General features: G+C 35.8%; 1 non-coding gene across 1 annotated transcript; it reads left to right on the top strand.

Annotated features, from left to right (window-relative positions):
- The first annotated feature begins 17,543 nt into the window (after positions 1 to 17,543).
- On the top strand, positions 17,544 to 17,647 carry LOC129457932 (small nucleolar RNA U13). The gene has a single exon (XR_008649465.1). It is a non-coding gene; the product is annotated as a small nucleolar RNA U13 (small nucleolar RNA).
- Positions 17,648 to 18,082: the final 435 nt, after the last annotated feature.

Below are 18,082 nucleotides of genomic sequence, written 5' to 3' on the forward strand. Positions count from 1 at the left end.
TACATAGCCCCTCCTGTAAATTGGTCCTGTGCACCCTGTTCAGGCAGATGTACCACATGTTTTTTGATGGTTTTATATTAAGATGGTAATAGAAGACAAAGTTACTTTTTAAATTGAAGTAATTATTTTTCACAATTTGGAAGCAAAATCATCAAAGTAGAGTTGAGGTTTTTTTTTTTTTTTTTTTTTTTTTTCCTATTTCAAGTATTTAACTCCAGCTTGTGTCAGAAAAAATATTTACTAAAATTATTTCAAAGGATACTTATTAAACTTGGTAATGCTAAAAGGCTCATAATATCTGTTATCTATTTTGAGTCTGATTTGAAACTAACTTGATGATTAGATCCATAATTTAAAGAAAGATGCCATATCTAAAAACATTTCTAATTATTATAAATAAATGAAAATGAGAACTCTTGGTACACCTAAAATGTTAATTTGTTTAAGTGACAAGATAAATATCCTTTCTCCTTAATTGATTATGTAATCATCTCAATTGTGAATCTGACCTATCTATGCAGCAAGCAAGTAGATTTCAAAAGGAATTATTAAGTAGACAGACCTTAGTGAGGCAGTCCTTTTCTTTTTAACATGAAAATTGGTCCTGCCTTACAAAACATGCGATTAAAGTATTGAGTGACTGTAGGTAGTTGGAGAAGTTACGAGACAAAAGCTTCACGTTTCTGTTTATAGATAATATCATGTTTCCAGTCTAACTCATGTTTCATGTTACTGAAGGAGAAAGAATATGTTACATTTATATTATGACTGGAATATACTTGTCCTATATGTAAATAAGACTTCCCCCACTTCCTCAGTTTTGGTGGTACAAAATAAATTCGTATCTGCAGATTATTCAAATTAACTATTTCAGGTCTCGTATGGCTTTCTCAAGCTTGTCTTTCTTTCCTATCATGATTCTTTCACCTTACCTCCTTTTTGATAATTCCAGAAACTCAGAGGTTGACATTCATAGCTTAATTCCTTTTACAACACTGTTACACAGAGAAAGCTGGAAACTCAGAATCCTCCTTGGCAACTGTTAATACCTCATGATACTTTCTTCTTGTAAAGACTCAGTGCTAAAACACTGATTCTGCCAATACTTGCCCATTGTACGATGCTTGTAACAGGGAGGGATGGTGAAGTGGGTGGGGGTGGGGACAGTGGGGTCAGTCCTGCTATTCCAGCAAATTCCCCTTTGACTTCTACTAAAAAAATGCTTGAGTGAAGTATGATCACCTTCAAAATGTGGAAACCTAGCAGCCTAATGTGATGCCTACAGTTACTTCTGCAGTTACACAGCGCTAGGACTTCCTGTGTCAATTGCATTGCCCCAGCTTGGCACCTACTGAATACTTAACAACATTTTCAGGTCAATTTGTATTTAGTTTGCAACTAGCCATCTTGGGTTTTCCATCTCCAGAGTACATTATTTTAGACTTGTTCCCACTTCCTCTCACCCTCTACACTTTTTCTCTCCCCAGTAGTACTGTACTATCCTTATTTGCTTCCTTAGTCTTTATGAAAGCCTACTCCAATTTTCAGTTCCCAGGAGAAACAAAACTCTCTTTTTGAAAAAAATCCACTTTTTCACTTTAGAGCTAAGATTGTTTTCCAAACTTCACTGAAATAATTACAGTTAACTACTAGAAGGCCTTGAATAAAGAAGTATAATATTGATTATTTTTTCCCCAGCAGTGACTTTAGTTTTACTCTTCACTCCTCTCTTATTCACTGTCATCTTCAAGTTATATTGTTTTCTTCTCTCCAGTTTCATTCTTACTACTTAACGAGGGCCTCCATCAGCCATCCAAAAGTCTCCCTCTGCTTTAAATTTACCTCTTTTGGCGGGCAAATGGGAGTGCCTGTCCTCACCTAGGTCCATGGGCATAGGCCCAGGGGTGGAGCCCTCGCCAGGGACCATGCCCTTCTCTACCCAGCACTTCCCTGATCCCTCCAATATCACTATCTCTCAAATCAGTCTCCCCAAGAACTCAGAGGCTGGGGTTTTTATGGATAATTTTGTCGGTGGGGGCTATGGAATGGATGCTGCTAATTGGTTGCGGATGAAGTCATGGGGTATGGAAAATGGTCCTTGTGTGCTGAGTCCATCTCTGGGCTGGGGGACACAGGACTGATTGAGTCATGAGTCATGGGTCTTGGAGGGGTCGGTCAGTTCCCAGAATGCAAAAATTGGAAAAACTTCTCAAAAGACCAATCTTAGCTTCTACCATAGTGATGTTATCTATAGGAGCAATTGGAGAAGTCACAAATCTTGTGAATGCGAGCCATAGGATTTCTGAGCAGTAAGAGATTATAAAAACTATGCCTACATTTTAGCAGAATTCAGGACCCTCTCATGATTCTAATCTTGTGGCTTTTCATTCATTTTTGGTCCCTAAGCAAAAAGGGGCTTAGTTTTAGGGAAGGACTATTATTATCCTTGTTTCTAAGTTAAGCATAAACTAAATTCTTCCCATTGTTGGGTTGGCCTACGCCCAGGAATGAGCAAAGACAAGCAGCCTGTAAAGCTAGAAGCAAGATAGAGTCAGCCATGTTAGATTTTTCTCACTGATACACTCTTTGCAAAGGTGGCTTCACTCTCTTTAGCAATTCATTCTTTTCCATCATGTCAGTTTGTAACAAATTATCTTCGCTTTCCTTTATCCATGAATGTCTTTATTTCACCATTATTCTTGAATGATATTTTCATTGGATGTAGAATTCCAGGTTTATAGTTCTTTTTTTCCATCACTTTAAAATGTTGCTGTTTCTTTCTGCCTTACATGAATTATGATGAGAAATCTGGAGTTAAATTTAGTAATGTATTATTTTTCTATGGCTGCTTTCAAGATTCTTTCTTTGTCCTTAGCTTTCAGTAGTTTGATTATAATATGTATTTTGGAAGAGATTTCTTTGGCTGTATCATTTTTATGTGTGCTGAGCATTCTGAAATTCTAAGTTTACATTTTTCACCAGATTTGGGAAGTTCAGCCATTATATTTTTAAACATTTTGTTCCGCATACATTCTTTTCTCTCTATGTCTGGAAATATAAATAAATTTAGACCTTTTATTATTGTGTTACAGGTCCCCAGTTCTCTCTTTTTTCAATCTTTTTCTCTGTCATTCAGATTGGATAATTTCTATCAATCTATCTTCAAGTTTATTAATCTTTCCCCTTTTATTTCCATTATGCTATTGACCTCACCTGAAAATTTTTTATTTTCATTGTTTTATTTTTCATTTCTAAAATTTTCATAATTTATATTGACTGTTTTCATGTTAAGACTTCTTATTTTCCCACATATTTCAAGGATGTTTGCTCTTACTTCCTAGAACATGGTTATACTCGCTATTTTAAAGTGTTTGATAGTTCCAATATCTGTATCATCTTGGTGTAGTTACTCTTGTGTCATTTTTCTTATGAGATGTTGAAATGCGTCTGGTGCTTCCTACACCAAGTGATTTTGAATTGTATCCTGTGCTTTTAAAGTATCATATTTTAAAACTCTTAGTCTTGTTTAAATCCTCTGTAGAATGTTGATATTTGATTGTTTGTTTGTTTTAGCAGGCAACTGATCCAGTTGGGTGCAGACAAGTCCATATCTATTTTTGTATGTTGTGATTTCAATGTTAGTTCGATTTTTAAAGGCTTTGCAGTGGTATTCCCACATGCACACCACTTAGTGCACAGTCTGGGACCTGGGCTGTAGTCAAGACTACAGTTAAGTTCTGAAAGCTTTTAGTAGGCTCTTCAGGGTCATATTCACACACATGCGGCCCAGGAGTGAGTCATGGCATTCATATGCAACTTTATAGAATTGCTTTTTAAAGCTCCCTCCATACCTCTCTAACACCTTATAGTTCTCAGAAGCCCTCTCCTTCTGGTTCTCTGGCTAAAAGCTGGTGTTCTTGCTTCTCTGGCTCTGCCATGTACTTTCCATTACCCTGTATACCTACAGGGCAAAATGGTAAAAAGAATAGAAAGAGATAAAAAGGAAAAGCAAGTGGATTCTCCTGTGCTGTTGTGACTACAGGTCCTCTGATCAGAGAGGTTTTCTCTTTGATGAAGTTGTAAATATCTTTCAAGTTATCATTTCTGTTTCTGCTACTGCCACTGTGTGATCTCCTGCGGAGTAGGGTGGTAAGACAAGAGAGAGAAAAAAAATGGAAAAACACAGAATGTTCCTCATTATCTTTGACAAAAAGAGATCCCTCATAACAGAAATAGAGAGCTTCTTTTGAAACACTTTCTGTCTGTACCTTGTATACAGTGTTGGGTTCTGGACTACGTTTGCATTCAGGCCAGAAAATAAAAAATGAAAAAAATCTGTTAACTTACTGCTTATTTAGTGGTGCTATCATTTACTTTTTAGTTCTCAGCTGTCCCATATATTCTCTTCAGGGATTTTAGTTGCATTAACTTTGAGAGACAAGTTGAAGTGTATTTATTCTACCTTGACAAGAAAAGAACTTTCATTTAAAAAAATTATAATTTTTAAAATTGTGACAAAAAACTCATAAAATTTACCATCTTAACCATTTTTAAGTGTACACTTCAATAGTGTTAAGAATATTCACATTGTCGTACAACAGATCTCCAGAACTTTTTCAACTTGGAAAACTGAAGCTCTACACCCATTGAACAAAAACTCCCTAAATCTCCCTTCCCACACCCCCTGGCAATCCTCATTTTACTCTTTCGTTTCCATGAGCTTGACTACATGAGATATCTCATGTAAATGGAGTCACACAGTATTTATCTTTTTGTTATGGATTTATTTCATTTAATGTAATTTATGCAAGGTTCATCCGTGTTGTAACATATGATATGGTTTGGCTCTGTGTCTACACCCAAATCTCATCTTCTGGCTCCCATAATTCCCACATATTGTGGGAGGGACCCTGTGGGAGATAAGTGAATCATGGAAGGGGGTCTTTCCCGTGCTGTTCTTATGATTGTGAATAAGTCTCACGAGATCTGATGGTTTTAAAAATGGGAGTCTCCCTGCACAAGCTCTTTCTTCATCTGCTGCCATCCACATAACACGTGACTCACTCCTCCTTGCTTTCTGCCATGATTGTGAGGCCTCCTCAGCCATGTGGAACTGTAAGTCCATTAAACCTCTTTCTTTTGTAAATTGCCCAATGTGGGTATGTCTTTTTAAGCAGCATGAAAACAGACTAATACAGCATGTGACAAGATTTTCTTCTTTTCTGAAGGCTGAATAATATTCATATACACACACACACACATTTTGTTTATCCATTCATCTGTGGATGGACATTTGGGTTGTTTCCACCTCTTGGCTATTGTGAATAATGCTGCTATAATCTTGGGTGTGCAAAAATCTCTTGGAGATCTTGCTTTCAGTTCTTTGGATATATATGCCAAGAAGTGGAATTGCTAGATCATATGGCAATTCTATTTTTAGTTTTTTGAATAATCTCCATACTGCTTTTCATAGTGCTGTACCATTTTACGGTCCCAAAACCAGTGCTCAAGGGACTCTAATCTCTCCACATTTTTGGCAAGATTTGTTTTTTCCTGTTGTTTTGATTGTGGACATCCTAATAGGTAAGAGGTGATATCTCACTATAGTTTTGATTTCATTTTCCTGATCACTAATAAGGTTGAACATCTTTTCATGTGCTTCTTGACCATTTGTATATCATCTTTGGAGAAATGTCTATTCAAGTCCTTTGCCCATTTTAAAATTGTGTTATTATTTCCTCGGTTGTTAAGTTGTAAGTGTTCTTTATATATTTTGGACATTAACCCCTTATAAGATAAACGATTTGCAAATATATTTTCCCATTCCAAAGACAGAACCTCCATTTTCTTTTGTCTTCCAGTGTCACTATTGAGAGATCTGCCTTCTAGGTCCTTCATATGAAATCTTTCTACTTCCACACTCTGAAAGCTTTTATGATCTTCTCTTTTCTCATGGCCATACACTTTGGCATGTGTGAATATAATAATTTGCTCCATTATTATGGGCTCTTTTCCTTTGAAAACTTTTCTTCTTCAATTCTGGGAAAAATACTTGAATTGGTCTGATGATGATTTCTTTCTTTCCGTTTTTGGTTTTTGTGTCTTCTCTTATATTAGAATAATAGAAGACACAAAAACCAAAATTGAAAAACTCACTTGAACTTATTTTTGAGATTTACCTTTTATCAGTTAAATTTATATTTATCATGGCTACTAGTTGTTTGAGCTTTTTCTATTATATTGAATGTTTAATTTACTATATTTCACATTTGCTTCTTTTTGTCCTCTTTTCGGGCTACTATTAGATTGTTAGAATTTTCTTTATTCTATTTGATGCTTTCTACCGGTCCGAAATTTACAGTATTCTCTTTTTTCCATAGTGATTTAGCCTTAAGGCCATACCTTCTGTGTCCATGTGGTTGTTATAACCCCAGCCCTAATCTCTTTAACCTATATTCAGTATCCCATACATAGTCTGTGGGCTGCCTAATACTTACTGCCACCCATTGAGTTTGGTCCACTTGTGGCAAAAACAAAAAAACAAACAAACAAACAAAAACCTGCAGTGGGTATATTTGTTTATTGTATTTTATCCAGCACTTCTGTGTTTGTAACATTGACGATTTCAATCTGTCATGTTGCTTTACAGAGTAGTTTACCTCTAACGAGTGTCATCAAACACAAATAAGTATGTATGTACAGTCAGTCCTCTGTTTCTGTGGGTTCCACATCCATGAATTTAACCAACTGCAATAAAAAATATTGGGGGAAAAAAAAGAATGGTTGTGTCTGAACTGAACATGTTCACATTTTTTGTTCTTGTCATTTTCTCTAATATTTGTTAATATAAATATAGATATATAAATTAGAAATTATGGCAAAACATACAAAAATGTTAACAGTGATTTTCTCTGTGGCGTGATATTATTGGTAATTTTTTCTTCTTTATATGTATATATTTCCCAAATTTTACAATAGTAATATTGTTTTTTATAAGGAAAAGTAGAAAGATTTTTCTTTAAGCTTTTTACATTCATAGTGTTAAAACACTGTTTTATACATATATCAAAGAGATGATTGAACACTAGCTTAATTAATCAATAGTATTAGCGTGGAGAGAAAAATGTGGGCATATGGCTTTATGTTCAAGTAAAATATGCTTGGAGGAAGTCAGGAGTTGGTAGTATTGTTTAATTTTTAGAGTAGTTTTTAACAGGAAGAGGCTGAGAAACTGTTACCTTTTCACCTCTTGTTTTAAACAGAATTATGTGTGTTCAACCTGAATCTATGGGGTGATATTTTGCATTACAGTTATTTACATAGCATTTACATTATGTTAGGTATTATAAGTAATCTAGAGATGATTAGATGGGAGGATGTGCATAGGTTATATGCAAATACGACACCATTTTGTTTGTTTGTTTGTTTGTTTGTTTTTTGAGACAGAGTTTCGCTCTTGTTGCCCAGGCTGGAGTGCAGTGGCATGATCTCAGCTCACTGCAACCTCCGTCTCCCGGATTCAAGCAATTCTCCTGCCTCAGCCTCCCGAGTAGCTGGGATTACGGGCACGTGCCACAACACCTGGCTAATTTTTTTGTATTTTTAGTAGAGATGGGGTTTCACCATTTTGGTCAGGCTGGTCTCGAACTCCTGACCTCAGGTGATCCACCCGCCTCGGCCTCCCAAAGTGCTGGGATTACAGGCGTGAGCCACCGTGCCCAGCCATACGACACCATTTTATATATGGGACTTGAGCATTCCATCTCCCACGGATACTGTGTACATATATACATATGTGATTGTATCAATTAAGTGATGTAGTAGAACTGGTACATTATTTCATTTGATTCCATACTATATAGCCTATTTTAGCATTAACTTGATAAAAAGAGCTATGTTATTTTGTAGTAATCAAAGGCAATTCTTTACAATTGACATCTTTCAAAACCTTTGTAGTTTTAGAATGGACTCTGTGTAATATCTCAGTGGAATTTGAAAGATAATGAATATTGCAAACAGTAGTGTACTATAATCCCCAACATGAAAAATTTGTAGCTATTGCAGGGACTGAAATTTGGAAGCACTTATCAGACCTTCTGAACTTTGTACAAAGTTAAAAAGCCTGGCAGCATATTTTTCTCTAAAAAATGTGCTGGTTGACTTAGAAAACAACTTTTCCCTTTGAACCATGGCTTGTGTGCTTCTGTGTTAGCCATAGCAAATGCTGATCATTATTTTAAAAGCTAGAGAGTAGGAGAGTAAAATATCTGCCTCAAGCATTTTTTTCTCAAAAAATAAAAATAAAAAGAGAAAGGGAGGGAGATGTATAAAACAATATTACACTGCATTCACCACTTTGTGTTCAATGCTTTACAATTGCCTAATTGTTCATCAGCTTCACAAAAGAAATGCCTTTTATTTTCCCCAGGCACTTAGAGATGACTAAGTGTCATTTAGTCAATTGGCAGAACAAAGAAGTCAATTTATGGATTGCGTTTTCACTGTTTCGTTATTCTTAAAAATAATTCAGTTTATTGGTTTAGTGTTCTGAAAAGGTGAGCGGGGATTGACAGATCTGGAGTACAAAATATCATCCCATAGTTTCAGGTTGAACACACATAATTCTGTTTAAAATAAGAGGTGAAAAGGTAACAGTTTCTCAGTCTCTTCCTGTTAAAAACTACTCTAAAAATTAAACAATACTACCAAATCCTGACTTCCTCCAAGCATATTTTACTTGAACATAAAGCCATATGCCCACATTTTTCTCTCCACACCAATACTATTGATTAATTAAGCTAGTGTTCAATCATCTCTTTGATATATGTATAAAACAGTGTTTTAACACTATGAATGTAAAAAGCTTAAAGAAAAATCTTTCTACTTTTCCTTTATAAAAAACAATATTACTATTGTAAAATTTGGGAAAATATATACATATAAAGAAGAAAATTAAAATTACCAATAATATCACACCACAGAGAAAATCACTGTTAACATTTTTGTATGTTTTGCCATGATTTCTAATTTATATATCTATATTTATATTAACAAATTATAATCATATGAATGTTATTTTATAACTTCATTTTTATGTATATAAGCATTTATAGGAGGTCATCAAATATTTCTCTAAAATGATTTTTAATTGCTAAATTATTTTCCATATGGATATATCCTTATTTATAAAACCAATCTCCTTTTATTAGACAGTTAAATTATTTGTAGTGGTGTGGTTATTGTGAATAACAGTGCAATGAAAGTCACTTAATGTCTGTCTTTGTATGCATCTCTGATAAGTTATAAATTATTCCTTAGAATAACTTGCTTATGGTTAACTTACTACACTAATACATACTGACATCTTTAAGGCTTATACAGTATGTGGCCAAACCCTCTTTCCCAAATTTAGTAATTTACTGTCCTAAGAGTACGATAGTATATTCATAATTAACTTTTAAATGGTGAAAATAATAGCTTAACAATCGATGATGGATGCCTTGAGTCATAGGGTCTAATTTTTCCATTAGCTTGTATAGAAAATTAAATTTACTATTGAGAAATGTGTTTTTTTATTATTATATCTGTAATTTTATCAGTATAAATTATCTTTATGCTTTTAACTATCCTTTAGTCTTTTCTACTATTAAATCTCATATATATTATTGTTATTCTAATTACTTTAATGTAAATGTATTACTCAGAAGTGTGAAACATATTTACATAACATGTTTTCTTATTTTTTAAAAAAGTTTTCTATTAATAATTATGAAACACAGGATTTCACTCATTTTTTTACACAAACAGGAACTATTCCTTTTTAAATTGAACAAAAACTTTGGAGAGTTGGATAAAAGTTGGAGAAAAATTTGAAGAAAAGATGCACAGATGTTTGCTATTCTCTTTTAATCACTTTTCCCCAGAAATTGTTCATTTCACCAGAAAATACTAAATGTAGGAATAAAACTGCTGCATAGTACACTCTATACTCACAAATGAAATTATCTAGTTATATTCAATCTATTTTGTATTTTTTTAACAGCAAGTGGCTTTTCTATATGCGGACTGAGCATTGAAATGCACCACAGCCACAAATTGTGATTAGAAAAGCTGCTTGTTTAGCAGTTTCAAAGAGAACCAACATGACAATCAAACATGGAAAGAGCAGATGGAAAATTTATTTTAGGACATGCAGCAATAATAGAGAAATTAAGGAGCAATTAAAACATGAAAAAAAACAGTTTAGCTGAAAAAGTAAATCCAAAGTTATTTCAGTTCAGTTCCCAATTATGCTTTTTCTTAAACCAAGGTTCGAATTAGGAAGAATGAAATGTGAATGTTCCTTTAGCAAATAAGGTACAACTTAGAGTGACATGTGGTGATTGTTTAAAAGTCTTAAAAACCAGAGCAATCACCCAATACTAGCATTTCTTTTTAGATAGTTAAATTCTTGGTACCTATATTTAGACTGTTGGTAGATGTCAACAGTATCTAAAACTTGTTGTTAGCTTTGTACTTTAAAAATTTAACTATAAAAATTAAAAATCTGTTTTAAGTTGGCTGCATAATAGTTAGGGCCCCTATGAGAAACTATAGTAAAAGTTTCTCAGACATCTTGCACCGAATATGTCAGAATAAATTAATGTAACCTTTGAAAATAAAGCGTTCTCCAAGTCTCTACTTCTGGATCTGAATGGAATATGCCAAGGCACAAGGGTTCCTTATTATAGACACCAAATACATAATGTGAACAAAATACTTTCACGGGGACAGTTCTAAATGTAAATGAATTGTAGCATCAGGTGGCAGTGACTCCAGATTCTTACACAAAATCGTAGTACTACTGGTGCTGGAGCTTAATGCGCAAGGCTACAGCTGTACCCTGAGAAGACAGGGCCAATGGGAGAGCAGTGGGTTTGCCAGTGTTAATGATAGTGCCTCAGGTTGGATTCTTTAGAAGCAGAGCCTCACCTAGGGATTCATGTGCAAGTGATTTAGTAAGGAAGTCCTCCCAGGAGAAACCAATAAAAGAGAGACAAAAGCAAGACAGTGAAGAGGTTGAGAGTAACCAGGTGCGATTTTAGACAAAGGCCCCTGGAGGGTGGCTTCTGCCTGATCCAAAAGGAATTTTGAGTTAGTTATGCCTTAGTTTATCCAAACACATAATTGCACCACCAGGGAACATGTGGTTAGATTAAATCAACTTGTCACCAAATGGCTGATTGGTCTCCTGCAGGGTTGATAACATACTGAACACTTAGACTCCATTCTTGACAAAGTCAGATATGCAGCCTCAATGAGAAGAAGTCCAAGTTCGTGCTGTTGGGCCCATGCGTAATCCCCAAGTCTAACACCGTGGCTACATTTGTGGGCCTGAAGTAGGAAAGACCGTGGTTGGAGCAGGATTTTGTTTTTGTTTTTTGGGTGGAAAGTGTGTTGGTGAAGGAGGAAGGGGTGGAGACCAGAGGTTCAGTCTTGTATTGCTATGAAACATCCAAATGGAGATGTCACATAGGTAGTTGGATATACAGATCTGAAGTTCAGAGGTTTCCATACTGAAGTTATACAAATTCAGATATTTTAGGCTGCAGGTAGTATATAAAGCTAAGGGACAGAAGAGTTCCTCCATGGATTGATGTGCATAGAAAAGAGGTTCAGGGCTAAAACCTGCTGCATTCCAATGTTTAATGGTCAGGGGGATGAGAACCAGAAGTGAAAGAGACCAAGAAGGAGCAGCCAGTGAGGAAGGAGAAACCCAGGACAATAACATGTCATGCAATAAAAGTCAAATGCTATTGATGCCTCCAATAGGATGAGGGATAAGAATCACTCATCGGATTTAGTAAGGTTTACATCATTAGTGACCTTACTTTTGACAGAGTGATGGGAACACAACTCTAGTTATGGTAGATTCAAAGGAGAATGAGGGGAAACAACTTGGTGGTGGCAAGTAATGGACATCTCTTTGGAGAAATTTTTGTTGTTGCTGTTGTTGTTTTTGTAAAAGGAAGTAGAGAAATAGAGCAATAATGGAGAGAAAATTGAGATAAAAAGAGTTAGAAATAATAACATTTTTATTCGGATGGAAATGACCCAACACCAAGGGGATTTTGATATTGAAACGAGAAGACAGAATCAGCAGAGCAACATCCTAAAGTATCAGATGTTTGTGTTAACAGTGTAGGAATAGAACGTAAGAATCAAGTACATATTATCCTAGCATTCATTCTTTCATTTTTGAAGAACGAGTAAGAGTAACAGACATAGTTATCTGGACCTTCTCATTCTAAAATTTTTGAGGAATATGTCTAGAAGATGCTATGTGTGATGGTGGTAGAAAGTATCAAGAAACACAGCTGGGCCGGGTGCAGTGGCTCACGCCTGTAATCCCAGCACTTTGGGAGGCTGAGGTAGGCAGATCACTTGAGATCAGGAGTTTGAGAACAACCTGGACAACATGGTGAAATCCAGTCTCTACTAAAAATACAAAAGTTAGCCAGGCATGGTGGTGTGTGCCTATAGTCCCAGTTACTTGGGAGACTAAGGTGGGAGAACCACTTGAACCAGGTAGGTGGAGGTTGCAGTGAGCCAAGATTACGCCACTGCACTCCAGCCTGGGTGACAGAGTGAGAGCCTGTCTCAAAAAAACCAAACAAACAAACAAAAGAAGAAACACAGCTGAAGCATGCCGAATCATGGGTAACAGGATTGTGACTCATTACAGCATAAGATTTATCCGAGATTGGTGGAGAATTGGTATACTCTTGCTGAAAAACTTCCATGTCATATTCTTGGAGAAGAGAGGACCAGCATATCTCAGTTATTCAAAAAAAGTGTTGAATGCATAAGATATTGTAAGATATCATTGGTGTGTTCTTAATGCTGGCTAAAAAGAGAAAATGAATTGAGGCTTATATAATGGCTGACTTCATATAAATTTTTCTTTTACCACAAGATATGTTACTTCCTAAAACATACCTATAATATTGAAGGGGAAAAATACTATAAATCCATTAGGAATTAAAATAAAATCTTGACTGCAATAAATATTTGTAGATGATACCAATTAATTTTCTAATAGTAAATATAATTAATTAATACCTTGGTACTTCTTTCCACTGGAAGTTTTAAAATATATCCACAAATTTTTAAATATATCTTCCTTCAAAACTTACCTCCCTACTGCTTTTTGAGAGTGGAAAAAAGTGACAACTGTGATTAGGACACAATGACATTGTGGCTTCTCTCTCACTACTCATTCTGGGGAAAGTCAGATGCTGTGTAATTAAGGCAATCACGCAGCCCTAAGGAGATATTTACTTGGTGAAGGATTTTGGAGGCCTCTTGCAAATAACAGCAAGGAAACTGAGTACTTTGCCAACAGCTTTGTGAATGATCCTCTAGCAGATTCTCCAGCCTCAATCAAGTCTTCCTATGACTCCAGCTCTAGCCTACATCTTGACTCATGAGAGACTGAGTCAGAACCACCCAGCTAAGCCACCATCAAATTCTTTACCCTTAGAAATTGTGAAAAAATAAATGTTTGTTCTTTTAAGTTGAAAGTTTTGGGGAGATTTCTTATCTGGCAATAGATAACTAACATAGCCTTTTTCTCTGAATTTTAAAATTTTTATGTATTTTTTAAGGTGGATATTGTTGCATCATCTTTCTTCTCCAAAAGAGCCAAGAGTTCATTTCTGCCTTTAAATCAGAGGCCACTTTAGCTGAGCATAAAATCCTTGGGTTAGATTTCCTTTTCTTTACAATTTTTTACATTTTGATTCTCCGTTTTCCAGCACTGAATGTTTTACTCATTCCTTTACCACAGTTTTTGCATTCATTTATTGAATGTTTTAATTTGGTTGTTAAGTCTTTTTGAAATCAAGTTTATTTTTAAGGAACATTTTAGATTTATAGAAAAATTATGAAGATCATTCAGAGACTTCCCATATGCCCTGTGTTCAGTTTCCCCTGTTGTTTATATCTTACATATATTGAGTTGGAGGGTTCAAAGATTTACAAAATGAGTGATTCTGACTAGACATTAAATATAGGTAGCTTTGGAGGCTCTCAACATGGAAGAAATTGCCTGGGGAGTGAGTATAAGAGGAAAGAAACTAGGGCAATGCTTTTTAAAAAATCCCAATACTTACACTGGAGAGGAAGAGGCAACACAGTAAAAATACAGGAGAATGGTCAGAAATATTGGAGAAAACGAGGGAAGCACCGCGTTAAATAAGCCAATGTAAGAGTTTCTAATGAAAGAAAGCAGTCAAGGTTATCAAATGCTACAGAAAGATGAAGCAAAATGAATATCCCTTCAATAAGCGACCTGGAGATCCCACTTTAAGTAAGAAAACAGAAAACTCACCAAAAATGAGCATATTCAGTATTTCAAAAGAAGAGTGACATTCTAGGAAATGTTAATAAAGATAGTGAAATATATTCTAAAGATTTCTAATTACGATTTTCAATAAAATGTAAGGCAAAGTTTTATTCATAAAAAAATTATATGCATTTCTGAATTTCCAAGTTCTGCATTTCCAATTGTTGTATACAAGTTCTAACCTATATGTTTTGGGGACATTTCAAGATGCATCACTCTCCTAGTCATAGTTGATTAGACTAAGGGTGAATGCTTGATATTATATGGCCCTGTCAGAGTTCTTCTCCAAACCCAAATTAGGATTAGGAATGAGAGAGCAAGAGTCAATTAATTTCTCCATAAAATTGCAATAATAAGAAATAAACTTGAAGACCATTTTGCCCCCAGTGAGGTTTGTAATCACCAGAAAGCCATCTGCTTACCAAAAACAGGCAGCTCGTTTTAATCTCTCATTCATTAATTCTCTCCTTATGTCTTATTTGCCATTATACTATCCAGAGTATTCTTACCTTTTTTGTGTGCATTTTAGCCACAGAATTTCTAGTTTTTTTCAAAGAGATTATGTCACTTTTCATAATTTCTAGTTCTTAGAGGATATTTGGATATTATACTTTTAATTCTAAGAGCATAGTAAGTCATCATTATTTTACAGTCTGTTCCTAGTAATTCCATTGACTAGAGTGCTTGTGGATCTATCTCGTTTTTTTATCGTGTTGATTGTTTGCCTATATTGTCTTTTTTCCTCATATTTAGTTCTGTGCTGGATGTTTTATTTCAAAAAGTCATTTGTAGAAATAATTTGAAGTTAAAGTTTATTTCCTTCAGAGGAAATTTTCTTTTGTTTTTTTCAGGTATTTTGGGGCATGTGCAAAACAAGTGATCTTTTTTTTTTTTTTTTTTTTTTTTTTGAGACAGAGTCTCGCTGTCGCCCAGGCTGGAGTGCAGTGGCGCGATCTCGGCTCGCTGCAGGCTCCGCCCCCCGGGGTTCAGGCCATTCTCCTGCCTCAGCCTCCCGAGTAGCTGGGACTACAGGCGCCCACCACCTCGCCCGGCTAATTTTTTGTATTTTTAGTAGAGACGGGGTTTCACTGTTAGCCAGGATGGTCTCGATCTCCTGACCTCGTGATCCACCCGCCTCGGCCTCCCAAAGTGCTGGGATTACAGGCGTGAGCCACGGCGCCCGGCCACAAGTGATCTTAAGTTAACTTCAAGATGTAAGGTTTTCTGTGTCCCCAGATGACTTTGAGGTTGACTGAAGTGCTTGAGAAGGGTGCATTACTTTCTGTTCATTTTTACTCTGAGTGTGTGACCCTCAGGAGTTGTTTACCATAGACATCCTCCCTTGCCAAGGCTTGGACTCCACTTTTGTTGCTCTAGATCAAAGAGTTTGTCAGAGGGGCTCCTTAGGTTCTCAATGTTCCTTCTAGATCTGTGCACATCTCCTGCACAGAAATAGTCCTGAAGACCAGGCTTACCTGGATTTCTTCTGTTTGTTTTGTCTTTCTCTTCCTTCCCTCCTTCCTTCCTTTCTTTCTCTCTCTCTCTTTTTCTTTCTTTCTTTCCTTCTTTCTTTCTTTCCTCTTTGTTTCTTTTTCTTTTTCTTTCTCTTTTTCTTTCTTTCTTTTCTTTCTTTCTCTTCTTTCTTTCTCTTCTTTCTTCCTTCTTCCTTCCTTCCTTTCCTCCTTGCTTCCTTCTCCTTCCTTCCTCCCTCCCTCCCTCATTTCTTTCCCTCCCTTCCTTCCTTCCTTCTTCCTCCCTCATTCTTTCTTTCTCTTTCTTTCTTTTTCTTTTCTTTCTCTTTCTTTTCCTTCCTTCCTTCCTTCCTTCCTTCCTTCCTTCCTTCCTTCCTTCCATCCTTCCTTCCTTCCTTCTTCTTTCCTTCTCTTTCTCTTTCTTTCTTTCTTTCTTTCTTTCTTTCTTTCTTTCTTTCTTTCTTTCATTTTTCTTCTCCTTCCTTCCTTCCTTCCTTCCCTCCCTTCTTTCCTTCTTTCCTTCCTTCCTTCCTTCCTTTTTCTTTCTCAGTCTCACTCTGTCACCCAGGCTCGAGTGTAGTGGTGTGGTGAACACAGCTCACTGCAGCCTTGTCCTCCTGGGCTCAAATTATCCTCCTGCCTCAACCTCTCATGTAGCTGGGACAACAGGTGCCTGCCACCATGCCCAGCTCATTTTTCAAATTTGTAGAGATGAGGTGTCACTATGTTGCCCAGGCTTGATCTTCACTTTGGCCTCCCAAAGTGCTGGGATTACAGGCATGAACTACCACTACAAGGCCCAGCCACTTACCTGGATTGCTATATTTTCCTAGATCTTGACATGGTTATTCTTCACCATCATTTTGAAATTTTTAATTGTTTTTAGTGGCTGTCCTATTTTGTGGAGCCCAAAGCTGTCCCAACTTGTAGGTCCCTCTTTAAGAAACAGAATGCAAAATTAGATACGAGGCCTTGGGAGGAAGTGTGCAAGTGAAGAGCCCTGTAATCTAAGCTTAAGTAGGTTCACAGTAAGTCCTCTGTTGGCTTCATTTAGTGGTTAGGTCCAAATTACCTCCTACTCTGTCATTACCAAAAGTGGAAGATATCATGATGTATCTTTAAAAACACATATCCTTTTCACTGTGGTGTAATATTCGCATCACAAAGAACAGCAAAGCTAATAGAGCAGAACAACTCTCCCTTTTCACATGCATCTTCTCTTTGAGTGGAACAGCAGGCAGAATTACCCACACTATTTCTCTATTTATTTATGTCTCACTCCCCCTCTTTTTCTCTCTTATAAGTAAGCATAGTTGAATATGCAGAAGTTAAATTTGCTATGATAGAACTCCATTATTATCTGTAATTTTTTGTGGGTTTCTTTAACATGAGTTACTTCTAAGTGCATACCAGATGAATTTTTAGCAATTTTTATTAATTACCATTATTATTGCATTGTTACTAATGTTATAATCTGCATAGCTTATATTTTTTGGAATTGGGGTTGTGTTGAGGCCAAATGGTTACCTTTTAAAGTTTTGTGTGTTTTAAAAGAATGCATATTTTATGTTGATAGCAGGAAACTCTATAAATCAATTAAATTAAGGTTATTAAACTTAAGGATAATAACATGAAAAGAGAAAGCTTTAACCCATTGGTTTGTTTTTCTAAAAATATACAAATAGATCCTTTTGTAGTTCATGAGCGTGATGATCGGGTGTTCATACGGTTGTGTGAGATGTGCCACCCTTGAACCTTGTTACGACGTGGGCACACTACCCTTCTGACTTGAAAAAAAAAATAATAAAAATATACAAATTTATTAGAAATAAATATAATTTTAAAAATAAATGAAAATTTAGTCAATCAAAATATAAGAAGAAGATGTCAAAAAAATATATATTACACGAAATAAAACATTAGGAATTCCTAATAAGAGGCAACCCATAATGTAAGGTAAATAAAGACCTATGTATTTCATCCTAAAAAGTTGTAGGAAGAAAATGGGAAATAGAGAAGAACAGGATAGCTGACAGATGTGTGTTCTATGGAACATTTGGGCTTCCACTTGGAAAAAAGGAAGTCTGTTACACAGGCATAGGAAATTTCAAGGGAATATGGTCTTCCATTAGGGCTTGGAAAATTTCTCTTTAGGGCTTCGGAGAGAGGTAATTTCTTAGGATGATCCTCAGGTAGTCTTCAGTTTCCAGGCAATCTTAATGTC

The sequence above is a fragment of the Symphalangus syndactylus genome, chromosome 11 (genome assembly GCF_028878055.3).
Source record: "Symphalangus syndactylus isolate Jambi chromosome 11, NHGRI_mSymSyn1-v2.1_pri, whole genome shotgun sequence".
Classification (NCBI taxonomy): domain Eukaryota; kingdom Metazoa; phylum Chordata; class Mammalia; order Primates; family Hylobatidae; genus Symphalangus; species Symphalangus syndactylus.